The sequence below is a fragment of the Dermacentor albipictus genome, chromosome 10 (genome assembly GCF_038994185.2).
Source record: "Dermacentor albipictus isolate Rhodes 1998 colony chromosome 10, USDA_Dalb.pri_finalv2, whole genome shotgun sequence".
Taxonomy (NCBI): Eukaryota; Metazoa; Arthropoda; class Arachnida; order Ixodida; family Ixodidae; genus Dermacentor; species Dermacentor albipictus.
In genome coordinates, this window is record NC_091830.1 from 66,219,179 (window position 1) to 66,233,121 (window position 13,943).

Genomic DNA, 13,943 nt, shown 5'->3' on the forward strand with positions numbered 1-13,943 from the left:
CTTCATAAATATTTCTGTGCTCCCAGCAATGCGACGCTTCCCTCGGCGTGAAACAGAGCGATTCCTCGTGCCGACCGGGAACTCGCTGCGAAATCAACGGCACGCGCTCGTGCCACTGCTCCCGCGTTCGTCGTCGTCTTCCACAGCTGGCTGTGTGGCCGCCCATCTTTCCAGCGTAGAATTTCACTTTACTTACTTCGGCATACACCCACCGATACCTTCACAAGATTGGACAAGCACGGGACCCTGAATGTAGCGTCTGTCACACTCTCGAGACAATAACCCACGTACTTTGCGTGTGCCCTCAATATGCGGCCGAACGAAGAAAACTCAAATCTACTGTTGACAGCTTGGACTCCCGCCCCTTTTCAGAAGAAAAGCTCTTGGGCGCGTGGAGGAGTGTTGACTGTGCCCAACGTGCCATAAAAGCACTTGTGAACTTTTTGAGTGAGACTGGTTTAGACGATCGCCTCTAGAAGCTGTGAGACGTGTAGTCAGTGCGAAATGTGTTTGCGCAAAAACTTTTTGTGGCAAGGTTACCTTTTGTATGGACAAGATTAATCTTAGTGTATTGCGTCTCCAGTGCGCATCCGCATATTGGACAACGTGTATATAGTATCTCATTGTACCATATCATAATCATCCGCCACCTACCTTTCCCTGTATTTCCCACTTCCCCATTCCCCAGTGAGGAGTAGCAGGCTAGAGACACGCCCTCCAGGCCGACCTCTCCTCCTTTCTCTTCATTAAAATCTACTCCTCCTCCTCACTTCACTTCTGTCATCGTAATGGGGAGGCCGCGTTCACGGGGGTATGAGCCATTGCTTAAGGGAGTATGAGCCACTCATGGTCATACCTAACGGAAAGATTTAATTTTGAAGAAATTTAATTTCGAAGAATGACAAGCAGCAAATCGCAGGCGAAGGCTGCTAACCACGCCGCCGAGCAAACTCGAGACATCGAACGCAAGTGACAACTGAGGACATACCGTCAGTGACGTCGTTCTCTCTCGCAGCCGATTGTGTAACCTCATAACTGAGAAATACTTTAATGAACCCTCGGGATTAACCCAGTGATAAACACCGGGGCCGCACGTTTCAGCTTCGCTGATTAAGCATCTTCACGGAATAAAAAATCCGACTTTTTTTGTGTGTGTGGCTTGTGTGTACAAAGACCAACCTCATCTTTCTTTTTGTAGCGCTTCTTTGGCGTGGTGAGAAGCTTCGGTGGGGATGAAGATCATCCTACAATCACGCACTTTGGCCAGATATTCAGGCTCGTGAGCCTAAACTGCGCGAAACGTTAAGACGACAGAACGTTTAGAAACGCAGCTGCTGCGCTTGGCTCTATGCGTTTCTTCCTTTCGTGCAGTTTACCCTTCTTTCAGTATTAACGAACTAGCGCGATAAATCTTATTGCTGTAGGTGGATACCGCTTTCTCGTGGTATCACTAATTCGGACAAGGGCGAACGCCAGCGAGCGTGAAACACACGCAAACTACCCGTCCGCACGAGCTCAAGGCTGTGACGAGGCGTCTGCAGTGGAGCCCGATGGAACAGCGTTGCCCTCTGGCGGCTGTCACAGAAGTGGCGACAGCGGCTGTAAGCGCGCGGGCGGGGAGTTTTACAACTGAAGCTAGTCTAGTAACGTTGGTTTGCACTACCAGAAACGTAGCTATACGCCCTCCATTTAAACACCAAATGAAAGTAATGGTACGGCCTCTTCATACAAATACGGTTCACCGTTTAATTGGCAGTGGCAAACGAGTACAATGTTTTTCGTACAACTGCAGCACTGCCCCTCATACATTGAGCATACTTATAACTTCCTTTTTGGCTGCTGCTTGAGCATTTGCAATTATCGCAAATGCGGATTCGCACCGAGTTTCGGAAAATTGCGCGGCTGACAACGTTTCTCGCATATATGATTCTGCAAACGCGAATTCACCATGGGAAACGGGAATACAGGAGTGCAACATGGTGTGGCAAAATAATTGAAGGACGAATAATGCAAAATACATTGTCCAGCGTTTTAAATCGCAGCATAGTCGCTAAAAGTTTATCGGGGATAGGTATGAAGCTATGTTTGATACTTAAAAAAAAACACACATTTATGTTGGAACCTTGAAAAGGAATTAAAGGCACGAGTAACACCAGTTTATTAGGAAACAATGCGTTCTACATGTGGAGCACTTGTACTTGATTCAAGTGATCGCGTCGCTAAAGAGAGCATGGGTTTTTCAATACAGGCCGCCTAGGCTATTCCGAAACAAAAGTTGCGTGCGCAAGCTAGAAGTAACACAGGACGAATTTTTTTCAGTGTGGATAAGGGGATAAAGGCACGTGACAAGATGAATATGATCCGTGAGGCGCTTCGATCTACGAAAGCTGGGATAATCGTGTGGCATGGAGCGTTTCTCGCACCAGCCATATCATCGCTGCAATGAAACGTCCTTCTTCACATCACTGCCTCTCTTCCAGGCGAAACAGTAGCAAGGCACAGGCGCCACACATTACGCGTATTAAACAAACTATCGCGTGCCATCCAGGGAGAAACAACAAAAAGCTTACGCGCGCCGAAACTTTGCGAGCAGATGGGGCGTGCACGCCCCAGGCATACCGCATCTCCCTAGTGCCTAGGGACGTACCTAGAAGGATCTAGGGCGCGTGCAGTGCTGCTTCGGTGAAAAAGTACCTAAAACGGCGTGGAGAGCATTTGCTGATGACCATTGTTTCAGTGAGTGTTCCCACGCTTTGACGGCGCTGTCGTGATTACCGGTGATACAATTCCGTAACTTTGCTGAAGTAAAGTTGGAGAACAGCCGCGCCGTCCCCGATACGTCGTTTACCTTGGTGAACCTGGCGCATCAGGTAGAGTGTAAAACTTTCTTCACTAGTTGCATTTCTGGCATCTTTGTCGGCATTTTGAACGCATATTTGAGCGCCGTTTAAGTAAGCGCGGTTGGAGATACTATGTGTTGGAAGTGTTGGTTTGAAGTGAAAAACGTAAATGACGGCTTGGAGGACGCCAGTTCTAGCAAGGAAATTCATAATACAAGGAGTTGCGTCGAGGCAAACTCGAAAAATAGCTACTGGAGCCAGCGTTGAGGATGCGAAACCGAAACTACGCAACACTTCACGAGTTAGCTGATCTGGCAGTGTCTCGGTGTTGCCAAGAGTGTCCAAAGGTGTACCTGGGTTGATTTGTCTTGTTTTGTCTTGTTTTTACCGCGACGGCGTGTAATAAACGGCTAAGAACTAAACTTTGCTGGCCGACAGCCCCCGCCCTAAGACCGCCTTCTTTAACGCAGCACTTGTATATTATCTGAAGAGTAAAACATTATTAGCAGATAGCAAAACAGGCTGACTGCTGCATTGGTTTGCATGGTATGTGTAGAGAATGGTTCCCGTGATGCATCGCTGCTTGAGACCACGAATCTGAGTGTCAGTTGAACGCAGTCAAAGCCTACAAGCCCTGCCATCGTGTAAATGCCACCTAATTTTAGTAACTAAGCTTGTACCCGTACAAAAACGACTGTTGGTTAACCATTGATATATTGTTGGGCAATTCTTGAAACAACGGACTTCAACAAATTTTCAAGAGCAATTCAGTTCACTCAACCCTTGCACAACAATATTACCGTTTAGTGTTCTCGATAAACAATTTATTGGGTAATTTGTGCTGATTTTTCTAGGTGTTTTTTGTGTGTAGCAGTTGAGTTCAGTATACAATAATTAGGACTCGCATATGAAGACATTCAAAAAATTAATTGCGAAGCGTTCTAACCTCATTCCTGTCACTTTGCGGCAGGTAGATTCTTCTTTCGCCTCGCTTTCATTAAACGAAAATAATGTGTGACCTAGGGGGCGGAATCGCACGTCGGCCGTCAAGCACGGTACTCAAACCAATAGGCCACGAGCGCGTGCATACTCCTCTCATTAGAAAGCCAGTAAGCTCTGAAGTGCTTGGCGCTTTCCCCTCGTGCCATTTCCTTGTGTTGTCGCTACAGCTGGCGCTTTCAAGCGCCTATCTCCGGGACCGCCCCAATTTCGTAGCCGTTTTCGCTACGTAAAAACTGCAACGTTAGATTGATTCATGAGCGCCCAAGTTCATAACGAATTATTTCTACGCCGGTGTACAAATACTATCGTCGTTTTAACATACACTAGATGACATAGCCATTGGTACGATCCAAAAGGAGCCCGTTTCGCGGAGCAGAAGAATGCGAAATTCACTTGCAAACACGGTGAATACGCGCATGTGGAGTTCTTCAAAAGTAGACACGCGGACAGCGAGGCTGTAAATAAGACAGGTGCCGACACGCGACGACGCTACCTTCGAGCATCGGACGCGCTGTGGCAGCCGTAGGATGCAAGCGCGCACACGCTACAAACATACACGGGTGAGGTCGTCGAATTTCCTGCGACGTACCCTCTGCCCGTAAAGCAAATATCGTTTTTTTATCCAATGTCCGTGGTACTATAGATCAAAGAACGAACGCGCTTTGAGATCGCAGCGCGCAGTCTCTTTAACCATTGACTTCAAAGAGTTTCGGATTCAGCAACAGCCGCAATAGTATCGCAGCTAATCGCTGTATCTGCGGCTGCTCTCGACTCTCGCTTTGCAAGAAGCACGCGATTTATTTGCGCTTCGCGGAACTGTCGTCCTCTCATCTCCCAAGCCTGCATGTCTCGTACGTTCAGTTAAATAGAACAACACCAAAGGGAAACGAAAGAAATACAAGTAAGGGACTCATATCATACCTTACATGTCACCTCGTCATCTGCAAAGGCACTACAAACTATTTTAGAGGCATTACTTTTGTAAATATAGCAAAATTAGTAGTAATTTTTAATGCTAGGTAGCGCTACGAACGTCAAGATAGCGTTCGGGTGTGTGTGTGTGTGTGTGTGTACACGCGGTTGCAACCATTGTAGCTTCGTTTTGCGCACACTTTTGCAACAGTACACATGGTTACCGCTAGTTTCGTAGTCGCATTTTTGGTCGTAGCACTTATTGTTTGCGCTGCAAATTAGGTTGTTCTTAAAAATTTATGAAGGGTAGTGGATGAAAAATTATTGCTAATTAATTAGCGCTTTTTCAGTGCCGCTATTTTGTGTTTGAAAGGTTTTTAAAACTGAATACGATAGTGAAGCTGTGAACGGCTTTCGGACTCAGTTACTTGGTTACAGTTGTGCGCCTCTTGCTTCTTGATGAAAATATTTCTTTTCTTTTCGGACATCATGATGCACATTTTTAAAGTGAAATACTTTAACGACGATAAGTTGGACGTTTATCCTTTGAAGGCGTTGGCTCACCCAGCTACTAGTCTTCGACTGATGTGCGAGCCTGGTTGTTTTGATGAGTTGCGCGGCAGAGGTCATGATGCCTGTTGGAGAGAAGGCACCCCGAAACAGTCGCAGCCGAACTTCAGCAGATAGGTAAGTAATCTCGTTTTCTTGAGCACGTAGCCTTTTTTCTATTTTGACATTCACGAGTGTAAGATGTTAAGCACACCGTTCACTTTCTTAAAGCAAGCCGCGTGCCCCGGAACAAAAGCGCGCCATACTAACTCTCGCTGCCGCCGTCACTTCGTTTGAAACAATGGTAGGTGAAGAGGCAGCGGCGCCCCACGTGCGTAAAATTGCATTGCTTCATTTGTTGCTGTCTAATAACGTCTTCTTAATTTGTATGATAGAACACAATTGGAACATAAGGATCGGCTTCTCTGCGCAGTGATAATTTTGTACAGTGACCACGTCATCATTCATAGGGGCTCACGTGGGCCGTCTCAGCGCTTGTTATCGCATTCCGATACGGGAGAGGCGCGCTGCCACTCAAGGTATTTATCCAGGCACTGCGAGCTTAGGAGAACCGCGACAAATAATTGTGCAGCTGTGCTACGCTTGTACGTACCACACTCGCACCGGAAGGCAGTGTTGCACTTCACGCTTACGCATTTCGTAACTATGGCGGTCGCCGTGGCAATTTGGGGCTCGAGGTCGTGGATACGATCCCCGCAGCGGCCGAATCCCAAAGGAGCGGAATGCAAAAACGCTCGTGCATTGTGCATTGTATGCACGTCAAAATCTTCAGGTTGTCAAAATTAATACGGAGTCCCCAACTACGACCTGCCTCATAATCAGATCGTTGGTTTGGCACGTAGGACATCAGAATTATTTTTTTCAATATGTAGTGGCTCATCGTATACCATACGGTTAGTGCGATCACCTTTTGTGCCGTAGCAGTTAAGCGGGCCTTGATTTAGGTTGCAGCTAATGATGCGGCGCACCGCAAAATATATTTCGCCTCTTTGGGATTTGCGTAGAACGACCAACCGATTAGTCAAGCTTCCGCGCTGTGACTGCACACGGATACACAGCGCAAATGAACAGAGGTGTTATGACGACGTCGGCAAAGAACACAGCCGCCGACGGGATCGCCTATCACTGCCAAGACTACCACAGTAAGCATCTTTATCTAGCGCGGTGGGTTGCCCTTGAAGGCGTACTGTACAATAGGCGATAACCGAAACATGCCACCGTTCTCTGCTGCCTCTGAGTTGGACCGGTCCGAATGTGCGTTGCTTGCAGAAGTTAAAGGAGCGCCAATCGGCGCGTTGTCGCCTTGAGCTAAGCGTCGCACTCGAGCACCGTTTGCGGGGCGAAGAATGACGCGTGCATGATGCTAGCTCACTACGCCGACGCTACCTCGCAAAACGCGCAAGTGCGCGTACGCGACGTTCTGCACACAAATCGCGTGGGATGATCGGAGCCACGCCGGAGCGGTTAGCTTCAAAGAAGAGGTACAGTCGCGGACAGAATATTATGGACCATGAAATTTAAGAAAAAGCTGAATATCTCCGCAACCTCACAACGCAATCTGGTATTTGCATTTTGGACCTCGACTAGAATATGCTAACAACGTTGTCGTGGGCAGTTTTACTGGTTACTGCTACAGGCTGCTCGGGTATTCAGCGTTTTTGGAGATCCCGTGTTCCATTTTATTCTGTCCGCGACTGTACATGTTCTCACTCGTATAGGCAAGCTCACACTCGCATCGCTCTCGGCGTATCTTCAGGTCAATCCTTCTGTTTGACTTCTGCCAGAAGATTAGATATCTGCTTGGTATCTGCTATGCACTGTCGTGTGGTCTTTGGTTCTGCGAGAGAGCCGGGAATGTTTTTCCCCGCTGTGAAACATCGCAGTGCATGTTTTAGCTAACAGTTACCGTAGCAACCCATTTCTTCCTTTTCTCGACGGCACTCGTAAAGAGTCGCAAATTTTCCCTTGCCAGTATACTGTGTACTTATATTTCGTGCGTAGTTATGTGCAGTGTGTGGCAGATTCTTAATCCGCGTAATCTCATTTTCTGTCCACATTCCCTTCTCACAGGTTACGCATGCAGCAAATTCCCAGGTGCTAAATGTTCTACGTCAAGAGCACCTTGGCGTCGTGCAAGAGACACCCGTTTATATGTGGCTGATTCACTAGAAAGTTCGCATCTCGGTTGCCATTCTCCATCAAGTGGGATTTTCAACTATTTTTTCTGCTGCTCTGTGGGGTACTAGCTGCCGCATGGACACTGTGCAGGCTTACTTTCGATTTGCTCTGGCGTTTAGCAGTAAAGGATGGGCTACCATTTGAGGGGAGGCATTTACGTTTGTTTGTTACAATGTTTACCAGCCTAACCAAGTGATACGTGCGTACAGTAAACTGCATCACGAACAGAGGCGGACGACGGACGAAGAAATAGGTAGGAGCACACACGAGCGCAAGCTCAACTAAAAGTTTACTTTTGATGACAGTGGCTATAAAGACACTGGTCAACTTGACAAAGGTAAAAAGCCATGCATGCGCGGCAGAAACAGCCACGTGCGACAAGAAGAAAATATGAAAAAGCCATGTCATGTAGAATAACCCTGCTTGAAAAACGAGAACTATCGGACAAATTTTGCGCTTTTTCGAAAGATTTGTTCGATAAGTGATACTACCCAACGAGCAATATACTCTTTTGAGAACTGCAACTTTTTCCCACTAAGGGCAACAGATAACTTAGTTATGCATTTGTTTTGTTTGTAATCTATAAATATTGCTTCTGGAACTCCTCTGGTGTTGCGGTATAGAGCCGAAAGAACGATTGTTTCATAACAAAGACCTGAACACAGGATTACTTATGGAAGCATTATTTATTGATCACGAAGAAAAATTCATAAGCAAGATTTCTGTGATCAAGAGCAAAATTTCTGTGAAGAGCTGCTGCAGTACTTCTCGTTAATATCACTTAGAGGACAAACCCTTCAGTTTTCATGTCTTTGTTAGTTTTTGACGCCCATGTTTTTTCTACAGGACGTCTTTCAGTCCTTATTGTTGTGGCGGGCTGTTTCTGCTGCGCATCCATGGTTTTTCTTTGTGAAGTTGGCGAGTGTGTTTGAAATCTTTGTCTTCCCGAATAAACTTCTAGTTGAGTCAGCGTTCATGTGTGTTGCTACCTTAATTCATCCTTCTCGTCTCTGTTTGGGTGGTTTTCAAATATAAATGTACACCGAATTGGCGAAGTGTCCATAGAGTTGATACGTGAAGTTATTTGCGCTGTTTATTTCAGGAAGAACACTATAGGGTCTTATCTTCTCTTTGTTTTTAGCACTGATGTACATTTTTCTAGTTCAACTTCAAGGAGTCCCCTGAGGAAGCCAATAAGAGTGATTGTAACTTCCTTTGTGTTTAAGATTTATGAATTTAATCCATTCAAGGCATTACATGTCACATGCCTGTTTGTAGGTATACAAGCGTTCGTAGTTTTTAAACATATTAAGCTCTACTTTTCGGTTCTCATGACGCTGCTTTCTACTGTGCTGCATTCTCTAGGCGCAGGAACCTTTTTTATGTGGTAAGTGCATGTGTTCTTTTTGTATATATTGGATGAAAAATTGTCCTGAGCTTAATTATGCATGTATATCACTTGTAATCTTTTTTCAACACGGGTGCTGTATCTCCCTCCGTCTTTGTTACTGCTTTGTGCCAATTGTTATGCAACTTTTATGTATATTATGCAATAAAATTCTGGTAGCATTTTAGTGACATTTTAAGTGCGCAACTGAGGTCATTGGTGTTTCGTATACGCATTTATTTGCGTTTCTCACTCTTTCACCAATGTGGCTGTCCAGTCATTGAAACCTTTGCTCATCCTTTATTACTATTTCTAGGGTACTTGATATTGCAATGCAGGTGACCATTTATTTGGCTGCTTGGAGTTTTGTTAGCCGTCTGTTACTACCAATTATCTGTGCTAAATATTTTTTCTCTTATCGTTCAAGGTATTAGCCTTGCCTTATCTCTTTATTGACTGAGGTACCACTATAGTCGCTGGGTATAGTGAAAAAGGCCCCAAAAAGTGCTCTAATTAGCTTTGTGCAAGTCCAGAAAAATTAACTGAAAATGAGCTCAGTAAATTGAGGAAATACCACCAACAAACTCTTCTGTAGCGCAATTTAATATATAAAAATGGTGTACTGTTGTTGCAAACCTGGCTCGTCAGAAACATGATTTAGGTATTCACCATGCCAGACAACTTTCTAAATGATGTCTCATCAATAATAGCGAAGTTGAGTGATGTTATTTTATAAAATCATTGGGCAAACTGAAAATATATACATCTCGAAGACAAAAAGCTCAAACAAGTCTACTTTAGTACTTCATTAAATTTTAATCGCGGTGAAGACGTGTGCTAAAGCTTGTATATATTTACGTGAAGTCATTTGTTTCAAGTCTGTTATTGTGCCTTCTCCCAGTCAGCCGTAGCTCTTCCTGTGATGTGTTAGTGTACGAAACATTTTAATGTAACATATTCAGATGTCCCGTGTATTCACACGCAAGCGGCTTCAAGTGTTCATGTGTTCAAAGTTGGTTGTTAGAAGAGTATACTTAAGCCCTGCCTTTTGAGTCGCTTTGCCTTCTATTCATAAACTTAACCGAAAGTGAAGACCGCAATGATCGTTTTGATTGAATTCATATATAGGTTTTTTCAGATGTATTTACGCTGCTAGAGTGCTGTAGGTATGTACTAGCCTATGTCTCCAGGTTCGATGTAGCGGTGCCTCATGTACTGTATAATGTTTCATGTGCACGCATCTTTAGTGTAAACAATTGTATGTTGTGTAACTGTGTAATTGTGTAATATTGTGTAACTGTGTAATTGTATGTTGTGTAAACAAATTGATCAGTCTCTCCTTTGCGTTTGTTTGTGTTTGGGAAAGTTAAGAGCAGGCACCGGGGCATGCAAGTGTGAACAGCAAAGCAATTTTAATATATGAATAAAAATCCACTAGCCCAACGAAACGTCAATCATATTTCAATGGCGACTTCTGAAATATCAATGCCATCTCAACTGGGCCACAACGTACTTTTCAGTGCTGTGGCAACAATAACTCAACAGGTCAACAGAACTACCACAATGTCAGTTCAATGCATTATCAATGGTAACCCAACACCACTCAACAAAATGAACACAAGCCGTCTAAGCGCAATGTAATTTTAATGGTAACTTAACAATTATTCAACATTGAGACACCCAATGGTGTTCCAATCAAATTTCAGTGGCCAATATTCAAGACCACTCAACAATCAGCCCAACAATTCTCCAACAGAGTCTCAATAATTCCTCAATAAAGAACTCAACATTGACCAACGATATTTCACTGCCTTCTCAATAATTTTTTTGTACGGGTAGAAGCCACAGCTGCATTACTGGTGGCGGACGCTCACAAGAAATTTAATCTGAGAGCACCGGTTCTTTCTTACTGGTTCAAAAATTTACTGCGTGCATGTTTGGTAGTGCAAAATTGTCCTCGGTTTAAGAAGGCTCTAGTTTTTCTCGTTATGTGGTCTTTCACGTTTCACAGGCCACACGCACTTGCTTCATGCGTAGTTTATGCTACTAATATGTGTTTTATAATTTTCCAGTGTAGTAGTATTAATGTAGTGCTCCACTTGTTTGCAAATTTCAAGGTGCAGGTGCCATAAAATGGTCATGCCACAAAACACTTGACGCGGTATCAGTTTGTAATACCACTTATAGAAGTCTCTTAAATTTTTCTGGCACTTTGTGAGCCAGCTCACACCAGTTTCATGTTTGGCAAGCGTGAGCTCTGCACGTCCACTAGAAGTCCTGCACTCGCTCGCAAAATTCTTCATGGGCACAAATCGTGCAATGTGTGCAGTGAATCGCGATGGCAAAGCCCTGGTATATTGCACTTATGGAGTTTTAATAGCGATTTTGATTGCCTTATACCTAAGACAAATAACTAAGCCTTTAGCGCATAATTCGGAAAGCGCACGTGAATTGAATTGACCACGTGCCAACTGTGCAGCACTTGCAAGTCAGTTTGAGATTGTCGGAAATTGCCAAAAGGCAACCTTGGTAGCGCCATTGCATATGGTTTCTGGTACACTTGGTCATTTGGAAGAACCGTATGAAGCCAAGAGACAGTGAAGCCAAGGAAAGCGCTGAAGAAATATTTGAAAAGAAATTTACAGCTCTGATAAAGAGAGTCTAACTAAAGAGAACTCGCCCTCGTGGAGCTAGATCCACAATCAGCTCATGACACTTGTGATGATAATACGTATTCGTGTTGGGTATTTCTTCAAGGATAGCTTGGGCTTCCGTCTTTAATTGCATTTTGCTTATTACCATTTTGAATTTTAAGGAAGAAAAGGTAATTTGTGCTAAGCTTTCCTTGATATCATTGTCGCGTCATATGGTTGTCAGTAAGGAAGAAGTTGGCGCCCATTGATCCTTGATTCCTCTTGCTTAATGGTACGTCCACACTAGCGACAAAAACGCGCGCGACACAACGCGCGCGGCGAGCGGTGCTGTCGCGCGCGGCAAGATTCACGAAAAGCGGCAGCAACGCGCGGCAAACGCGCAAATGGGTGCGAGACCCATTTTTCGCGGCAGACGCGAAACGTCCACCAATCAGAAGCGAGCCGCTTTACGAGCCGCGCTGTTGTGGCGCCACCTGTCGCATAAGCAAAGAATCATAATCTATGGGCTCTGAGACTGAACAGTGACACGCGCGCCGTAAAATCTCAGAGGCCATTTCCAGTCAAGGGGGCTGTTTTTGTTAAGCCTTACCACACCGCCACTGAGGCGTCGACGAAGAATTCGCCTCGCAATGGAGGCGTTTTTGGAAACCGTTCGCGGATATGCGTACCTCTATGATAAATCGAGCGTCGGACAAGGAGCTGCGCGCCAACCGCTGGCACATTATGGACAGCAGTTTGGCATGACAGGTGAGTAATTGGTGAAGGTGGGGAAGCAGAGTGTGCGCCTGGCCCTCAGTGTCCCTGTACCGCACTCAAAACTTTCTTGTCCGCTGTCTGGCACGTCGGCGTCGCACAAGTAAAGAACAAACAAGTATTATAGTATTCACAGTCACCAGTAGCTCCTCGTCCGTATCCGACATGCCTGAGCGTGGCCGGCAGTGGCGCAAAAAAACACACACTTCCGATGGAAGACGAAATGGGCAGAACGGAGAGCGCGTTGTCGCGAGAAGTATCGAATGGAACGAGACAACGCGGGACTCCACGGGCCGCTGCCGCGTGCCGCAAAACGCGACTGTGGACTTGCCCGCACGCGTCTGCCGCGCGGGCGCTTGCCGCGTGCGGCGTGTCGCGCGCGTTTTTGTCGCTAGTGTGGGCGTACCATAACCGAATGGAAGTATTGCAAAGTGGCATTGAAACATTTAGCGAGCGCCACTAAGGGAAACAGGAGGCAACTGTTCGTTAATGAACTGCGCATGGGCTCATAAATAATGCCATCAGTAAGTGTGTAGCAAAGTGACGCAGCTGTTAGAGTTCTGACGCATCAGCTCACCAGGGAGACGACGATGAAGGGGGATGAGCTCCGGCAGGGGCAAGTCCAGATCCGCAGATAGGATGACGACCAGAAGTAGCATTGGAATACCTTGGCATTTGCTTTAAGTTTATACTGTACACATATTTACATACAAAACGATGTCATACCTATTGTCGACGGCCTGCCTGACCGGCCTGGTCTCCCGTGGGGAAGTGGCGCCATGTGCTACTGTCTGCTTGCTCTCCTCAAAACTACCCAGAACATTCCTTAAATGAGCTTCTGCAGCATTCAAGGGACGCGTGGACCGGCGTGAGGCGCAGGCTTCTCCACCAATGGCCTATTTCGACCAATCAGGCAGGCTGACAGAATCCAATTAGAGCCAGAGTTTATGAGGCCAAAAATGGTCATGAAAACACTCCGCATACCAAATCGATTCGCTCATAACTTATCAAGTTTTCACTCCCGATACAGCCAAGCATGGGAGGAGGGCGCGATACGTGCACGGAGTGATGGCGTTGGCTGGGTGGGAGCACATGACTGAGGTGCCGTTGCAGTCATTTCCGCACAAAGGCTTCTCCCGCATCGAGAGACCCACTACATCCGCGGTAAAAAGAAAAGGGGCCCGCAGTAAACTCTTTTCGCAACAACTGTGTGTATGCAGAATTTTCATCATACTTACTACGACTTGACAGTTCTCCGGTGACTTCTGTTTGCTGAGAAAATTTGACCCAAACAAAGTTGGCACACCACCAAACTGTTGTTAATTTCTGCACCACGTTGTCCTAGCATGTCTAACTGCATGCATGTTTGGAAAGATTCTCTTACATTTGAGCGTCTGCTCATTGCCTGGCATTCAGCCACCTGCACCAGTCCCGAAAGCTGTCAGCATCATAATACTCTGCACCGACAAGCATTTTCGCGTGGCATTTAGTTTCATGAAAGAATGATCACAGGTCCCTAAAGGGCGCCACCAATTTTTGTAGGCTTACGGGCTGGTCTTTTGATAATTTGTGATATGTTTAACACAAGGTGTCTACTGTCAGGAAAAACCTACAATTTTTTTGAGACTCTGTCAGTTCTGCAATATA

The 13,943-nt window shown here is 45.7% G+C and overlaps 1 protein-coding gene across 3 annotated transcripts in view; it reads left to right on the forward strand.

The window, feature by feature from the left end:
- Window positions 1-13,943, forward strand: part of LOC135898601 (uncharacterized) — an 82,303-nt gene that overhangs the window by 33,990 nt on the left and 34,370 nt on the right. The window contains exon 1 of one of the 3 annotated variants that reach the window (XM_065427658.2): window positions 2,622-2,870. The exons of the other annotated variants lie outside the window; for them this stretch is intronic. The gene's annotated coding sequence lies outside the window, so the exon portion shown is untranslated. Of the gene's footprint in view, window positions 1-2,621; window positions 2,871-13,943 lie in introns of those variants that run through there. 3 annotated transcript variants of the gene reach the window in all.